Below are 16,592 nucleotides of genomic sequence, written 5' to 3' on the forward strand. Positions count from 1 at the left end.
ACAGTGGATCAAGGACGCATGCTAACAGTCATTTAAAATCCACTTTAATGGTCAACTCAGATTTTAGATTATTATTTTGAAAATGAAACTTTTAGAAAGTTGTCATTTTTTGCCTAAAATCAAAAGGCTTTGCTGCCAGTGTCCAGCGGTCACCTGACCATTGATGGACCACCTCTGATGAAATGTATTTTGCTCCATACAGTGGACAAAGGGCCCTGTGAGTGGGGAGGTGGCCTCCTACCTTCACAAGATGTCCAGGGGGCTGGTCCCAACCCCTTCCTGGGCTTCAAAGAGTTCTTACCTTGTCACTGGCAGAAGAAGGCACACCTAGGGCACCAAACCCAGTGGGGTAGAGGAAGTAACTAATATTGGTTTTATGGGTGGACAAAGGCTTGCCCTCCACCCACTGACTGGGACTGGCTCTTCTCCTCAGAGCCCTCATAGACCTGAGAAGAAGAAGGACTGTCCTGCTGTCTACAACCTGAAGCAAGACTGGACCTGTTTGCCTTGAACCCAGGGCTGCAGGAATGACTCCAAGGGTCAATTGGCTGACCTCCAGTTTGAGTAAGGGACACAACAAGCTTCCCTGCAACTGCTCAGCTGACCAGTACAGGCTGGCCCATCCACGGACATTGCTGCTAGCTTCGGCTGCAGTGACTCCTAACACCCAAGTACTGCCCCCCAAGGTCCTGGAGCCTTGGATGGTGTTAGAGTGTAGTCCTTCTGTCCCCAAGCTGCAAGATCTGGGATTTAAAAAAAACTGTTTGCCAACTTTCTGCCTGGAGAACTGTCAGAGAGTGGGGCTGCTGTTGAAGCAGCAACCATTGAAGTTGAATCACCGTCCGGCTTCAGCATGCTGGGTCGCCCCGCTGAAGGAGATGTGAATTGTTTTTTGACATGCAAGTATATTTTCATCATGTTGGGAACCTGTTCCTCCATGGATCAATTAAGTTTAAGCTAGGCTGATAATCCTGAAATAATCTGGCAGTTTTTTTGTTTCCGTGTGACTGTTTATGAGTCTAGACCTGAGGTTTGGAATAAATTGAAATCTCCACCTAAAGTCAGTTTACCCGAAAGGAGCATAATAGATTGAAATAATTCCGCCAATGGGCCAGAATTATCTTCCATGGGAGCGTATATCATTGCGAATGTCACTCTAACTCTGTCTATCTGCCCATGAACTTATGCCCAGCTCCCCTCTTCATCAGTCCGAAAGAAGCAAACTTTCCTTCTCAGTTGTTTATTGACAAAAATTGCCACGCCTCTTTTTGACGCTTCGGCGCATAACATGCTTATAAAATCTGCCCCATTCTGGAACATGGCAAAGGCTTGTTTTTATCTTGCTTTATATGAGTTTCTTGAAGCAGGACATAGGGCCTGATTTAGAACTTGGTGGATGGAATACTCCATCACAAATGTGACAGATATCCAGTCCACCGTATTACGATCCCCATAGGACATAATGGGGTCATAATACAGTGGACAGCATATCCATCATGTTTGTGACAGAGTATTCCCCTCTGCCAAGTTCTATATCGGGCCCTAAGTCACGGAATTACTTTTAACCCAGGTCGCAATAGCTTTAGCTTTAAGAGAATTATTTAACCCATTGACATTAAACTATATACATTTTAAGAGGTTATTTCAATTGTATCACTCATTACAACATTTTACAGTTTAAGACTTCCCATGTATCTTGCATGACATATTTCCTATATCTACACCCAATATTCTCTAAAACATAACTTCCAAAACACAAGCGTACCATAGCTAGAGATCCATGTGTGAAGTATGACCTACAAAGAAAGAGCGTATGTGCTACAGTGCTGCAGTATTGCCCTGCCACAAAAATACACGCCAAATTATCACTAGTTAAATTAGAAAACCATGCCAAATGGCATATGCCCATTAATATAAGAAAGAGCAAAAGAGCAAGAGTGCAAAAGTGTGAATCTAAGTGCATAAGTGGTGGCCATAACCGGCAAGTTCAATTAGGTCTGGGACAACCTTTACTATAACTGTGCACCCCACCAGGATATATTTCTCCAAAAATAAGGATTAATTAATTAATTAGAGTTCATATGTTATACCAAGGGACTGTGTAGAACATAACCAAAGAAATGGTGAAAAGTATCCTATGATTTGATCACCTTCTAACAATAATGTAAAATCTTAAATTTTTTTAAATGCCGTACCCCAAACCTTTTCCTCACCCAACCCAACCTGAAAACCTTCCCCACACTGAGATCGACTCCGCTGTGACCCTGAGTTTGAGCTCATTTTTTTCTTTGCTAGTACTGTCGCATGGACTCTCATTATCCTAAATGAGACTACTGGATTTCTAGGCAGCAGGATCGATAACGGTGTGGGGGACTGAGTCTGACCCACGTGTAAGGAACTCTGTCACCCTAAATCTGGTTTTTGCTCCGGCTAACTAGCAGTGCCTCATTTCTCCCACGGGGAAGAAATGATTAGGCAGCCGAGTGCATGACATCTTTGGAACTTCTCAGGGAAATCGTGGTCACTCAGATCCAAACCAACTCTCTCATTTACAATATGGTCTCATATACAAATGACAAAGACAGTATAGGTTTTATATAATGTTTTAGTAAAACAACTGTATTTTAGATAATAAGGCGTGAGCCGCAATAACCAGAACAATACAACATAGTAGGATTGAAATAGTCACCAGGAGAGTAAAACATAAGAACAAAGCTATCATATTTCCTAACAGTTTCTACTATCCCTCTGCTTGATCTATTTAGAGCACAGCATGTTAAGCTTCTAGCTTGCCTTTCCGAATCACCGGGGAGACATAAGCCCTCATACCTGAGCAAAGGCCTGTGATCTGGTTCAGCATCTGCAGCGAGGCAGTCAGCGTCTAGCTGTGGGTCTCTGGTCGGAATCTCCCTCTTGCAAGTATTGGGACAAGGAAGTGATTTTATAAATAACATGTCATCGTGATCACAAAATGTCCCTACGCAGGAATGCCAAATCTAAACTCCTACCACGTCTATCGGCAATGTACCAGACTGTATCATTGACTGAAAAACAGAGTGAATATGTTATGAAGAACTCCAGTGCTGAAGTAGGCAAAACAGTGTGATATGAATAAAAAACAACACCGTAGAACTGGCTATTTGAAAAATAACAGTACGAAGCCTAATAAAAAGCATGTAGAGCAAAGTGCACAGAGGCTCTAAGCTGTCAGCAAATGAATAAAATACATTCAGGGCAAAGTGCACAAAGGCCTAAAGCCTGAAGCTAATGCGTAAAGTATACGTAAAACTAACCACACTACACCCTCCCCTTGTCGGTAGCAAGTGGTTCCAATAACATAAAAACATGCCCCAAACATAAACAATATATTTCGACAAGGTAAGAAGACAACAAAGTCATAAATTTAGGAAACATGTGACGATAAGGCCAAATTCAATATAGTGTCAATTTTGCCGAAGGAAAAAAAATCCAATTGTCAGACAGAAGCAATAGAACGTAGGAGCTCCTCCACTTCGATATATGTTAATATCGGAAGATCCATGCCACAAAGTAATACGGAGCAGGTGTGTTCCAAAGCCCCAAAACCATTCAGGGCGGCACCCCGTGCAGGGCCAATGAAAGAGACAATACCATCCTCCTCCAGGAAGGGAATCTCATAAACCGCCTCATGAAGCAAACGCAACCGCAGTGCACAAGTCTGGGAATGAGCCCTAATCGGGAACATCAACAGATCAGGATCGAGCACTGGGGCTAAGTGAGAGACAGAAAGCCAGTGCATGTTAAAATGAGCACCAAAGGCACCGAAACACGGGTTGCACACAATCCAAAACCGGTCTGAATGACAGAGACCAGTCACACTCCAAATGGCCCAGGAGTGTAGCTCCAAAATGCTGCATCATGCGTTCACGACACAGCTGCGCTGACGGGAGCAGCAATATAGGATCTCGTCGTGGCGGGACAGCCATTGCGAAAAAAGAGCAACAATAGCAAGACTCCAGCCAATAAAGCCAAAGTAATCGGGAAACCCCCAAAAATGCTTCCGAAAATAGAGTGTATAGCCGAAGGTATCAAACCGAATATGGAAGAGAAGGTGTGAGCGAAACCAACACCAACGGCTTTGAAAAAATGAGCAATACCAGCAGTGCTGGATGCATTAAATATACGTCCCACAAGTTCACCGAAGTGACTTGGAAAGTTAGTATTCAAAAGGGACTGTATCTCCGCCGATGACCTTGCCACCTGAAGTCCGTAGGTCTCGCTAGCAGATGTAAGGGCCACATGCTTTTGAAACAATAAAGCTTTCAGCACACTCAACTTGTTGAAATCAACCTTGGAAGTAGCAATATGAGGCCAGATGTCCGCTACCTCCCTAATTTGAGTGGGGGGAAACAACACATTCCCGCAGCACGTAACGGCCTTGTTGACAACGCCAACGTAAACTATTCCGGCACGGATGCCACAGCCGCGTTCGCTGTTAAGAACAACGTAACTGCCGTTAGAAAGCACCTGGAAAGTGTTTTTAATAACTGGGACTGGAACACCCTTGAAATAACAAGCTAAGTTAGCAATCGAAGCGTTACACGCTCCGTGCAAGGACAGCTGTTTACAAACCATGGAATGGCTGACAGAAGCTTCGCATTCGCTACTGCTAAGAAAAACCTCCCTCAAACCATTAACACATCTGTATTGAAAGGGAAGCTCCCACACCTCATGTATGTAACTGTCTCACAATAGTTCATATCTACCCACCGGAATATGCTTCAAACAAGAAGTAAATTGCAGAGTGGAGATAGGTAAATTAATAACCCCATGAATCAACCACTCAGCTGACGGAACCTCAGCCACCATGAAAGGCAGTTTCTCCAATTTCTCAATATTCAACATAACATATGTCGCTTCCTTTTTAGCCATCAACTGTTGTTGACGAGTCAAATTAAAGGAGATAAAGATCTCTCTGGCACGAATGTGCTGCCATGGAACCCGACCCGCCTTCAAGGTCTGAAGAGTCCAACCCAGCTGCATGATGGACCGTGTCTGACTCTGCCCATGATATAAAGAAGACATGTCTGATTTAATAATGTCAATAGCAGAGGAAACAATGCTGTCAATCGTGTAAACACGGTCAGAAAGGGAATGCATGCCATTATCAACAACAGACAAAGTCTGCAGCAGATTTTCCTGATCAATCTGCCTCAACCGGGCAGCAGCCTCCTGTTGTGAAAGTTTCCAAATCTCATTATAAACTTCATATAAAAACCTTTTCTTCCGTGGTACCTTGGGACCTGACAAAAAATCTTGTAAATCAGTACCATTAGACAGTAACTTGAGATGTGACTTAACTGCATCCAGCGTGGATGACTTCAACCATTGTTGACAAAGCTTCCCCACGCTGTACGTAGTTATAATATCAGCATGTTCTGGTGAAATGTAATAAGGGTCTGCCCTACTAGTCCTGAACCCCCCTGAAGAGGTGACAAAACGTTGATGATACTGATTAGTGTCTACAGGCCATAATAACCACCCGCCCGTATGTAACGATGAAGTGTTAAGCGTACCATTCTGGACCCAATGCGTAAATTCACTAAAAGTAGCATTCACATAGTGCTGCCAGTTGTTTAATTTGGAAGGGACAGGTATACTAGGCAAAGTCAACTCTCTAATCGTCGCCAAGCCCAAACAGCTAGTCTGTTGTACCATGTCATTGAGGAAAATCATCTGCACAGGGATAAGACATGCTCTAAATAATGTATCCCTGCCTTGCATCTGCCAATTTTTCGTACCCCAAACACTTTTCAAGTCAACAGTCTTTAACCAGTATTCATATCCCTCGACCGAAAGTTTAGATACAAACAAATTTGAATATAGTAATTTAGTATCGGTCAATAAAATTTGGTTATTAGAATACGGTGCAACTTTAAAATAGTAAGAGTTAGCATTCCGCTGATCATGCCCAGAAAAATATGCAAATTTATCATAATACGTTTTTGAACTCCCTTGTGGAGGAGTCGAGCAATGTTCCCATTGCACATAATTAAATATGGACTTAGGGCTACTAGCTTTATGAATAAAGTGGTGTCCATAATAGTTGTAGCAAAACATGTCACCATGATTATCTCTAAATTAGTAAGCATCTTCATCGTCATAGACAGTATAATATTGCAAATCTGTTAGCATAGAATCTACTGTCTTCACATCCCAGCATCAGAAACAATGCCTGGTATAACAATATCATTCATTGATAACTTGAGGACATACGGTATTTGAATCAATTCAGTGGGACCATATATATCAAACATTACTTTATCCCATACAATCCCATCCGGAATCGGTATCGCAGAAATGTTCACATTGGACAAGTCTCTTCGAACCATATGAGACGAAAAATGTGGTCTCAACACAGTCTCCACGTGCTCAATGTCAGATCGATCAGGAAGAAAATGACCATGTAACTAGAAAAAAAGTAACCACAAATCCCAACCATAAAAAAAGAGTCATTACAGCCATAAAAAGCCACAAATAGTTCCAAGGAAAAACAAAATATGTACGTTTAAGCCAACTCAGCAGCTTACGTGGACCTCGGACAGAAGACATTGAGGACGAGGAGCTGGACACTGCTTCATCAGCGTCGTTGAAGCAGCCAGAGGCAGTTCTTGCAAAAGGTGCAATTGTGAACAAAGAAGCAGATGGAGGCTCTCTCCTAGGCACGCTATAAACCACATGTTCAGAAACATCAGTAGAACGTACAGCAACTTGATGAAAAGATTCCACAATAATCGTTGTCTGTGGAACAATCGCAAGATCATCTTCCACCCTCCCCAAGCTCGGAGAGGAAACAGCGTCGGTGTAAATCACCTGCAGCGGGACTTCCTCCCCAGTAGTGAGAGGGATGCCGGAACTACTGGGTGTCCCTCTTGGCCTGCTGTGCAGAATCGGCCACATGTTGTAACTTGACATTATCAATAGAAACAAAGCGATTTCCTTTGGCCCCTTGCAGCGGCAGTAAAATCACAGTTCTCGTGCCGCTCACCCCTAACACAGGGACAGGTGCTCGATTAGAAGGACCAAATTCTTTCTTTACTGCGACCTTTTCACGCACTAGATCCCCAATCCTGGGTGTCCAACCAGTAGGTGTTACTGGCTCATCCTTAATTCCTGAGGAGGCAGCACTTGCAGAAGAGTTATCTTCACGAAATTGTTGTAAAGCCTGCAAAACAGTGACACGATCATTTATGTCAAAGGGCGTAACTGCCGCCTCCACACCAGGACCATCTAGATCGGGAACATACATTTGTGTTCCAAACAGGCACTCATATGAAGTACGACCCCCCAGTGACCGTCTAGGCAAGTTATTAAGTGCTCTCTGTACTCCATATAGGTGGGCTAGCCAACTACGACCCGTACCTATAACCCTGGCCGTTAAGGATTGCTTTAAATCACGATTTAAACGCTCCACGACAGAATTTCCCTCAGGATGAAATGGAGACGAGAATTGGAGTTGGACCCCCAACAAAGCCATGGTGTCCCTGAATGCCTTAGAGGCGAAAGCAGGGCCCTGGTCCGAATGAAAAGCCGCAACTGCAAATGTATCGACAAAGATGCGCAAATCTTTAATAACAGTCCGAGCGTCAGCCGAGCGTTGAGGCCATACCCACACAAATCTGGAGCACGAATCTACAGCAACCAATATATATTTGTATGCACTATCTGGTGTCAGCGGACCACAATGATCCAAGTACACACACTGTAACGGTTTGTTTGAAATCAGAAGGGGCGTCTGCTGCGGGGGTCTAGCCGACGATGCTTTAATTTGTTGACAGACGTCACAACAAAGGACATACTGCTTCGTCTCTTTATAGAGACCAGGCCACCAGTAACGAGCCTGTAAAAGTGAAATCGTGGCAGCCACACCAGCATGTGCAGATGCCACCCCCTCATGTGCTGCAGAAATTAATCGAGGTCTCTCAATTTTATTGGGAAGTTCACGTACACCAATGCCTGGAATATTAACAACAGCATTTAGCGCACTACTCAAGCAGTAACTATATTTAGAAGGAAATCCTTTAGGAAACGGCGTGCCATCAGCCGTAGCTTTTATGGCAGCCGAAATCTCTGTGTCTGGTTTGGAACTCGAACGAGTCACTGCGGCCACAGTGGCAACAGCCACTGCCGACTTTGCGGCTTCATCAGCCAAAGTATTCCCAGCAACGTGTATTCCAATGCGCTGGTGTCCAAGTGTATGCACAACATGGACCTTAGGAAGCGTTTCTTTCAGATCCGCAACCTTACCCCACAACAATTTATGTTTAATGGTGTTGCCTTTAGAATCTCTGAACCCATTCAACTTCCAATAGTGCAGATATTAATTGAAAGACTGAACACAGTAGTAGGAGTCACAGACCAGCAAGGTCAAAATCGCCGGATCCGCGTGCTCCAACGCTAACAATAGAGCTTTGAGCTCAGCCAGCTGCGCCGTGCAATCTCCCAAGGTTTTAGTATAAGTATGTCGGGGGCAGAACACTTCCCCCTCCATAGTGCCGCTCACCACCGCACATGCAGCAGAATACTGTTGTTTAGTCCCAACCGCTGGTTGCGCAGAGCCATCGGTATACATGACCACTTGATATTGGTCAATAGGCAATGTGCCAGCAGGAACTGGGTACTCTATTTCATATTGAAGAAATTCTTGAGTCTGCAGTTTAGGGTCAAATATGTAATCTACATCAGTGGCTGTCAAAGACGTAGCCCATTGTATCCATCGCGGGTGTAAAGCTTTCGAATTAGGAACACTCGCTTTTGTAACAGCCTCTAAGGCCGGAATCGGGGAAACGACAATGATGCGTTGGCCCTGGGCAAGCGGTCTTTCTTTAATCACAGCCATCTGTATTGCAGTGAGTATTTTCTCAGTCTGTGCAAATCGTTGTTCTGCAGCAGAATACAAGTGGGACTTGTATGCAATCGGGACTGTCTCACCCTCATTAAAGGTGACATACGTAAACCAAACAGCCCCAGGTATCACCCTGATGACTAAATGTGTCTTATTGTCCCGTGTATGTAAGTGTTTAACTGCTAAGAGATCAGTCTGTAACTCTCGCAGTATGTGTGTATGCTCAATCGTCCAAAACCTACTCGAAAAATTCGGGCGAATCAGTTCGTATAAGGGTTTTATACGCGTAGCACAATCAGGAATGTAAGTTCTGCCAAAATTCAGAAACCCCAACAATGACTGGAGCTTCCGAACCGTATTAGGAGGCTGCAATAAAGCACATTTCTCCAAAAAATGTGGCGCTAGGCTCTTGCCCTCACTCGACAACTCATATCCCAGGAAAATGACGCTGAGGAAGGCAATCTTTGATTTCTTAAAATTAAACTTATAGCCAATGTCAGCAAACCCCACAACAATGCGCGATACGCGCCTTAGATGTTGCAGAATCTCATTGTCTGTCAGATATATGTCATCAACATATGATAACGCTTCAGGGTCCAACTTGTGCAGCATTTCAGTCACACGAGCCGAAAACAGTCCTGGGCTATTCTTATACCCCTGAGGCAAACGACAAAAAAATTTCTGAGAGCCAAACGCACTGAAACTTGTATAGTCCCGACTTTCGGGCGCTATATTTTGGCAGAAAAATCCATTCGAGATATCCAACGTTGTTTTGTATTTCTTACACACTATATTGTTCATAAGCGCTGCGCTATGTGAATTCTGTATTGCATATGTGCGTGTGTGACTATTCAAATGTCTGTAATCCACCACTATCCTATATGAATGGTCCGGTTTAGCAACCGGAAATAAGGGATTATTCATCGGCGAGACACAGGGCTCAATTACACCCTGGTACTCCAATTGTGTAAGAATTTTCCGAACCGATGCCCTTGCCTCAAATTTAATAGGATACTGCGGCTGTGGCTGAGGTGTGCCCTTTATTGGAATTACATGATAAGGTGATTGTCTATCCCACCCCACATTATTTCTATATAGGGCGGGAGCCTGTGCTAGAGCCCATGTTTTACCATAGGACTCCGCCAGCTCTCTCGGAACAAGTGGTGAGAAGGAAGGTACTATAACATCCTCCCCAACCGGACAGTCGCGAACAAAGTCAGGTGGCCAATCCTGTTCGGCCAACAGAACATCATATGATTTTACCACATGGTCCCAAAAGATGGCGTGTACAATGCCGTCAATGTCCCCTTCTAATCGTAGAGTCACTTGATATACTCTATCAGGATCAGAGACTCGCATGTCCGCCGTTTCAACTTGTATGAAGTCATCAGTTGCTTTCACCTCCAGATGCTTTAGAAGACTCCGGCGAACTATTGTGACCTCTGCCGCGCTGTCTAACAGTGCTAACGCCCATGTCTTGTTCGTCAAGAGAACTCTCTTCTTGAGCGGCATGTCTAACTGAGACTGCTGCCACTTTTTTCTTTTTAAATTGCTGTTTTTGTTGCAGCGGTTTCTCTTCTTGTTTAACAGAAACCTCCGCTGAGCGTTGTGAATCCTGTCTCGGTTTCACGTACTCCGTCCTCCGCTCTGACCGCCCACCTCTCTCACTTCTCTTCTCTGAGGAGTCCTGAAAGGAACGAGATTGGCGTGTATCAGTATATTGATATCTATCAGGCGTCTTCAAATTATCCCTATTCCTGAGATTATACCTATTCTGCGGGGTCTCCGATTGGGGAGACTGTCCCCCATCTTTTTTAGGTGTTTGCTGTTTCTTTTCCCAGCCCTTTTTTGTACCCTCAGGTTGCTGTTGCTTAGCATTATCTTTATTATTTTTACCCTGCAATTGGGGTTTCTGCGGTCTAGCCCCTAGGCTATCGCGACCAATACTTGAATATGTCTCAGCTATTATTCGCGGAAGTTCCCGCTCTTGATTAATCTGCGGAACATCCCGAAGACGCATTCGCACGGCTAGTGCTACTGCCTCTCCCTTGAGATTACTCAAAATAATAGAAGAAACCGCAGCAAAATTGCCCATTAACTGCATGCCCAAATCTAAGGCAGGGGCAGCCCCATATTCATCTTGAATTTGTTTAAGCACTTCCGGTAAATTAGCTAAAGTCGGTGTACCGTGTGCTGTAGTGTAGAGCGCGGCAAACACCGTGCCCCAGGTATTACAAAGGTCCACCGGAGGAACCATCCCATACGGCAAACACATCGTCAAAATTCTATGTTTATCCTGAGGTCCCGTATGGGGAAATACTGCTTCCAGCGTATTAATTGTTTGCGCCAGCCAAAATGGAGTCTCCTCCCGTTTAGCCGGTACCTTGCCCATAACTGAGTGTACAGTGGCCGGATTGATTCCCGGAACCACTGCTTGTGGGTGCGCCGGAGCAGCATGCGCTGCATTAGTATTTAATGTATGCATCACAAACTGAACCAGTCTTCTGTATGTTGTAGCTAAGTCTATATATAAACGACGCACATCAGCCACTGCCAAATTTGCAACCGCAGGATATGGTGTGTAAGTAGCCAATAAAGGCCAGGTCGGACCATCATTACTCAACGGACCTAACCTCACTTGTGCTACTGTATGTGGGAGGGCGCCATCAAGCCAATTATGGTGTTTTTGATAAGATAGAGGTATCTCCAAATAAGCGTAAGCCCTGTATTGTACAGGGGCATTCGCAACAGTGTATTCGTGAAAAGTATTTGTACCCCCATCAACTGCTGGAAATGCGACCCAAGAATAAAAAAGTTCTGTCCTATAGGCTGCATGGGCGTCCACCACAAAAGTGACTGGACCCCCCTGGACTGTTAGTCCATGTGCTATCAGATGTCCTGTAAGCGGGTGACGCATATTGATTGCTATATTCACTACATTAGGATTCGCCATTTGCAAAAAATAGCTCTAGGTCAGAGAAGGCACATCAATATCGGGGTTTTTCCTTTCAAAGTTCAAGCTTGAACAACCAACCACTAAGCAATAGGACGTACCTATCCCGTGGTGGCGGAAACTCTCAGCCCCACGGACGTCTCCGCATACGGAACCGAGGAGTCAAAATATATATGAGACCGAGAGAGTCAGTCGGACCTAAACATTAGAGCCAGAGCAATCGTTGGCGGCGCCATGTCGCGTGGGCTCTCATTATCCTAAATGAGATTACTGGATTTCTAGGCAGCAGGATCGATAACGGTGTGGGGGACTGAGTCTGACCCACGTGTAAGGAACTCTGCCACCCTAAATCCGGTTTTTGCTCCGGCTAACTAGCAGTGCCTCATTTCTCCCACGGGGAAGAAATGATTAGGCAGCCGAGCGCATGACATCTTTGGAACTTCTCAGGGAAATCGTGGTCACTCAGATCCAAACCAACTCTCTCATTTACAATATGGTCTCATATACAAATGACAAAGACAGTATAGGTTTTATATAATGTTTTAATAAAACGACTGTATTTTAGATAATAAGGCGTGAGCTGCAATAACCAGAACAATACAACATAGTAGGATTGAAATAGTCACCAGGAGAGTAAAACATAAGAACAAAGCTATCATATTTCCTAACAGTTTCTACTCTCCCTCTGCTTGATCTATTTAGAGCACAGCATGTTAAGCTTCTAGCTTGCCTTTCCGAATCACCTGGGAGACATAAGCCCTCATACCTGAGCAAAGGCCTGTGATCTGGTTCAGCATCTGCAACGAGGCAGTCAGCGTCTAGCTGTGGGTCTCTGGTCGGAATCTCCCTCTTGCATGTATTGGGACAAGGAAGTGATTTTATAACTAACATGTCATCGTGATCACAAAATGTCCCTACGCAGGAATGCCAAATCTAAACTCCTACCACGCCTATCGGCAATGTACCAGACTGTATCCTTGACTGAAGAACAGAGTGAATATGTTATGAAGAACTCCAGTGCTGAAGTAGGCAAAACAGTGTGATATGAATAAAAAACAACACCGTAGAACTGGCTATTTGAAAAATAACAGTACGAAGCCTAATAAAAAGCATGTAGAGCAAAGTGCACAGAGGCTCTAAGCTGTCAGCAAATGAATAAAATACATTCAGGGTAAAGTGCACAAAGGCCTAAAGCCTGAAGCTAATGCGTAAAGTATACGTAAAACTAACCACACTACAGTACCATGTTCCTGTGCCAATCTTCAAACATCCCTCACCGCAGATTCCCCTACCCCTGTAACTATCACCAAAAAACAAAAAGTCATTTCTTGGGCCCTTCTGAGCCATGTGATATTTCTTCCAGGAATTTTTGCCTTTCTTCCATTGATCGGAAGAGAGTAAAATGCCCTGTATACAGGACTCTCCATTTAGCAGATTGTACAATAGCCGCCTGGGTTCCTGCCAAATGAAAGGGAGCTAACAAAGGGCCTGAATTAGAGTTTGGTGGATGGGTTACTCCATCACAAACATGCCGGATATCCTGTCCTCCGTACTGCAATTTCCATAGGTTATTATGGAATAATACAGAGGGTGGGCTATCTGTCATGTCTGACAGAGTCACCACATCCGTTACACTCTAAATCCTGCCCATTGTTTTAAAATCCCTGCAATGAGCTGGCTTAACTGTCATATCTGAAAAGGTCTTAATATAGGATTCCTTATTAGCTTCAACTGATCCTTCCTGAATCTCTTCTTTCAAAATCTGTTTATATTTAGGATTGGGTGGAGCATGTACTGGAACTCAAAGTGCTCGGACAATAGCTAAGTCTTTTGGACAACCTGGGAGAACATGTTGCTTTATTAGATTGGTAACATATGCATTTGCACCTGTGCATCCTCTTAATGCTCAGGAATACCTATTATCTGCAAATTCGCCCTCCTAGAATGGTTTTCCAAATCCTTCTTCTTACTTCACGGCTGTCTTATATTTCTCTCTCACTTGTCGACCACCCTAGTAGTCTCTGCTAGTCTGTCCTCACAGCTCGAGACCCGGTGTTCATCTCTTCATCTCTTGGACCTCACTTAATACTTCTCCAAAAAAATTCCCTGATTGCCATTGGGTATTCATCTTTCTGACTTACATCGTCTAAAGAATCTGCAGGTACAATTTCCCTTGCTGGAAGCACCCTAATTTTTTTCCTTCTCCGGTGATCTCTGAATTCTATCGATGTGCATTACTATTGTTGAGCTAAAGAGTTTGCCTGGTTTTTTAACCACATCTGTCACAGGTGACGCCACCTCTTTTATAACTGTTGAACACATACTTGTGGGTTTATTATATATACAAAGAGGAAATAGGTCTGCTGGTTTGGGATTTTCTGATAGCCAAAAGGCTATGGAAATTAAAGAGTCTGTACATTACTCAGTGCTCTTAATTCACAAGGTATTAGCCTTAAGATTGTCCCCGGTGACAGGTTTGTCCAGCTATCTATTCACTCTGAGAACCAATGGGCTCAGATCCCCAGTTCACTCCAGCCTTTCTCTTAAAAATTCCTTGGTTCTGGCAAAGACCCCTGAAGGGAATCTGGTTTCCATGCATTTCTATCATGATCTGGCTTATCTTGAATAGCTTGCATTATTTGACCCCCCCACCCACTCATTCTCTGGGTGAGTATTGCTTCACTCCTTCAAGACTTTCTAGTGTGCCTTTCAAATTTACTGACCTTCTTACTTCATGCAGAGCTTTGCGTTGAGCCCCACTGTCTATTTGATGCATTGCCAGTGTATGACCCTTTCTACCACTGGAAGTAGCTGACTGTGTTTAATTCCAGTTCTAGAAAACCTAGAAGGTATTATTGGCTAGAGCTCTATAGCTAGTTGACATAAAGAACGTCATCCTAGTAAATCCTTCAAAACAATCCACAAATGTATGAATGTAAATAACTCTGTTACTGTGGGTGTTGAAGGGGTCCAGTCACTTTGTAGTGTACAAAAAAATTATTTTTCCACTTTCCCCCCTTTTAGATACACAATAAGATAACAAGATCCTGAATATACATTCCTTTAATCAAAATTAGTGAGCTACCAGGGGAGAGAGAAAACAACATTAGCATACTTGATCGCTATGACCTTGTTCTGAAAAAGGTGGAAGGTGTCCACTGTGACTTTGGGTGTCGGGTGTCTTGTTCACAAGATTGGAGGAACAACAATAAGTTAATTATAAGCAAGACAATACGGCTGCATTCTCAAAGAAATCTTTGTAAAACTCTAGTGTGAGAGTCAGTGCACTGACGTCCACGTTCACTTCTGCAGCATGCTGCATGGACCTGTGATCAGAGAGAGGGGTTGGGTAAGAGGTGGAAGATTACGAGCGGGACCATATGGGTAGCACCATTCCCCAAACTGGAACTCTTAGACAGCAGTATGCCATTCACCTGGCCTTTAGAAATAGGAGGCACCTCCCACCGACATAAGTAGTAAAGAGTCTAGGAATATGGCTCATTGGTGAGCTATCCTTTAGTCACATAGGGCCAGATGTACGTAGCTATTTCTTGGTCACAAATGGCCCAATTTGCAGAATCCGGCTGTTTGCGACCAAGAAAAAGCATTTCCCAATGTACAAACCCAAATTTGTGATTCAGTAATCTATTTAATGAATCGCAAAATGGGTTTGCAAGTCGCTATTAGGAAAAGGCGTGCCAAGGGCGTCCTTTCCTAATAGCCACTCACAGTGGTATGTATGATTGTTTTGTGACCGTGAATGTGGTCACAAAACAATCGCAGTTACCACCAATTTCAAATTGGTGGTAACCCATTTTCAAAAGGGAATGGGTCCCTAAGGGACCCCTTCTCCTATGTGAATGCATGCAAAAACGTTTTCTAAGAGCAGGCAGTGGAACCACAGACCACTGCCTATTCTTAAAAAATGAAACAGCAACATTTCATTGCTTGGTTTTAAACGCATCCCATTTTCCTTGAAGGAAAACAGGTTGCGTTTAACAAAAAAAGGATTGCTTTATTCAAAAGCAATCACAGACATGGTGATCTTCTGTCCCAAGCAGGCCACCATCCCTCTGATTTTTGTGATTCCCAGTGGGTCACAAATTGTGTCCTACCTCATTAATGTTAATGAGGTAGGTCTATTTGCTACCCACTGGGAATTATGAAAGAAATGCAATGGAGTTTCATATATTTGTAAATTAAATTTCCTAATTGCAATTTGCATGGAATTGTAATTAGAAAATTGCAATTTCCAATGTTCGTAGATGTGGCCCTAAATCTCTGACGTAGTCAAAAACAAGAATTTCTTCCTCATGCTACTTAGAAGAATGCTCTCATTGCTCCACGTAATGGATCTAATTGAACTGGAGAAGGCTTTGATGCCATTGAGATCTGACATTTGCAATATTGCTTATGCAGGAACCCTAAAAAAATAGTTCTCAAAATTTCTGGATTGTAAAACCAAGCAATGAAACTCTGTCTCAACGTAACAAAAATGATCCAACCACAGTGAGTCTCAAAAATCTATGCTGATTCCTGCTGGCACAGTAGGTATAATTCAGACTTACATTGATTGGTGATGGAAATGTACCCCTGCCCTGAGTGCCTCAGCCACAATGATGTCTAGACCCCTAGTGCTGATTTATGTTGTCATGAGAGAACACAGATTACGGGTGTGTGCCGTTACATAAGCCTGTCTCATGGATTGAGGTCTTGTCAGGTCAGAAGGGACATCCAAAGCGCTAACCTCATAGT

The 16,592-nt window shown here is 43.7% G+C and overlaps 1 protein-coding gene across 1 annotated transcript in view; it reads right to left on the reverse strand.

Annotated features, from left to right (window-relative positions):
• The window catches only part of GPR153 (G protein-coupled receptor 153), a 592,988-nt gene that overhangs the window by 386,035 nt on the left and 190,361 nt on the right, over window positions 1-16,592 (reverse strand). The gene's annotated exons all lie outside the window — the stretch shown is intronic.

Source organism: Pleurodeles waltl, chromosome 6 (genome assembly GCF_031143425.1).
Source record: "Pleurodeles waltl isolate 20211129_DDA chromosome 6, aPleWal1.hap1.20221129, whole genome shotgun sequence".
Classification (NCBI taxonomy): Eukaryota; Metazoa; Chordata; class Amphibia; order Caudata; family Salamandridae; genus Pleurodeles; species Pleurodeles waltl.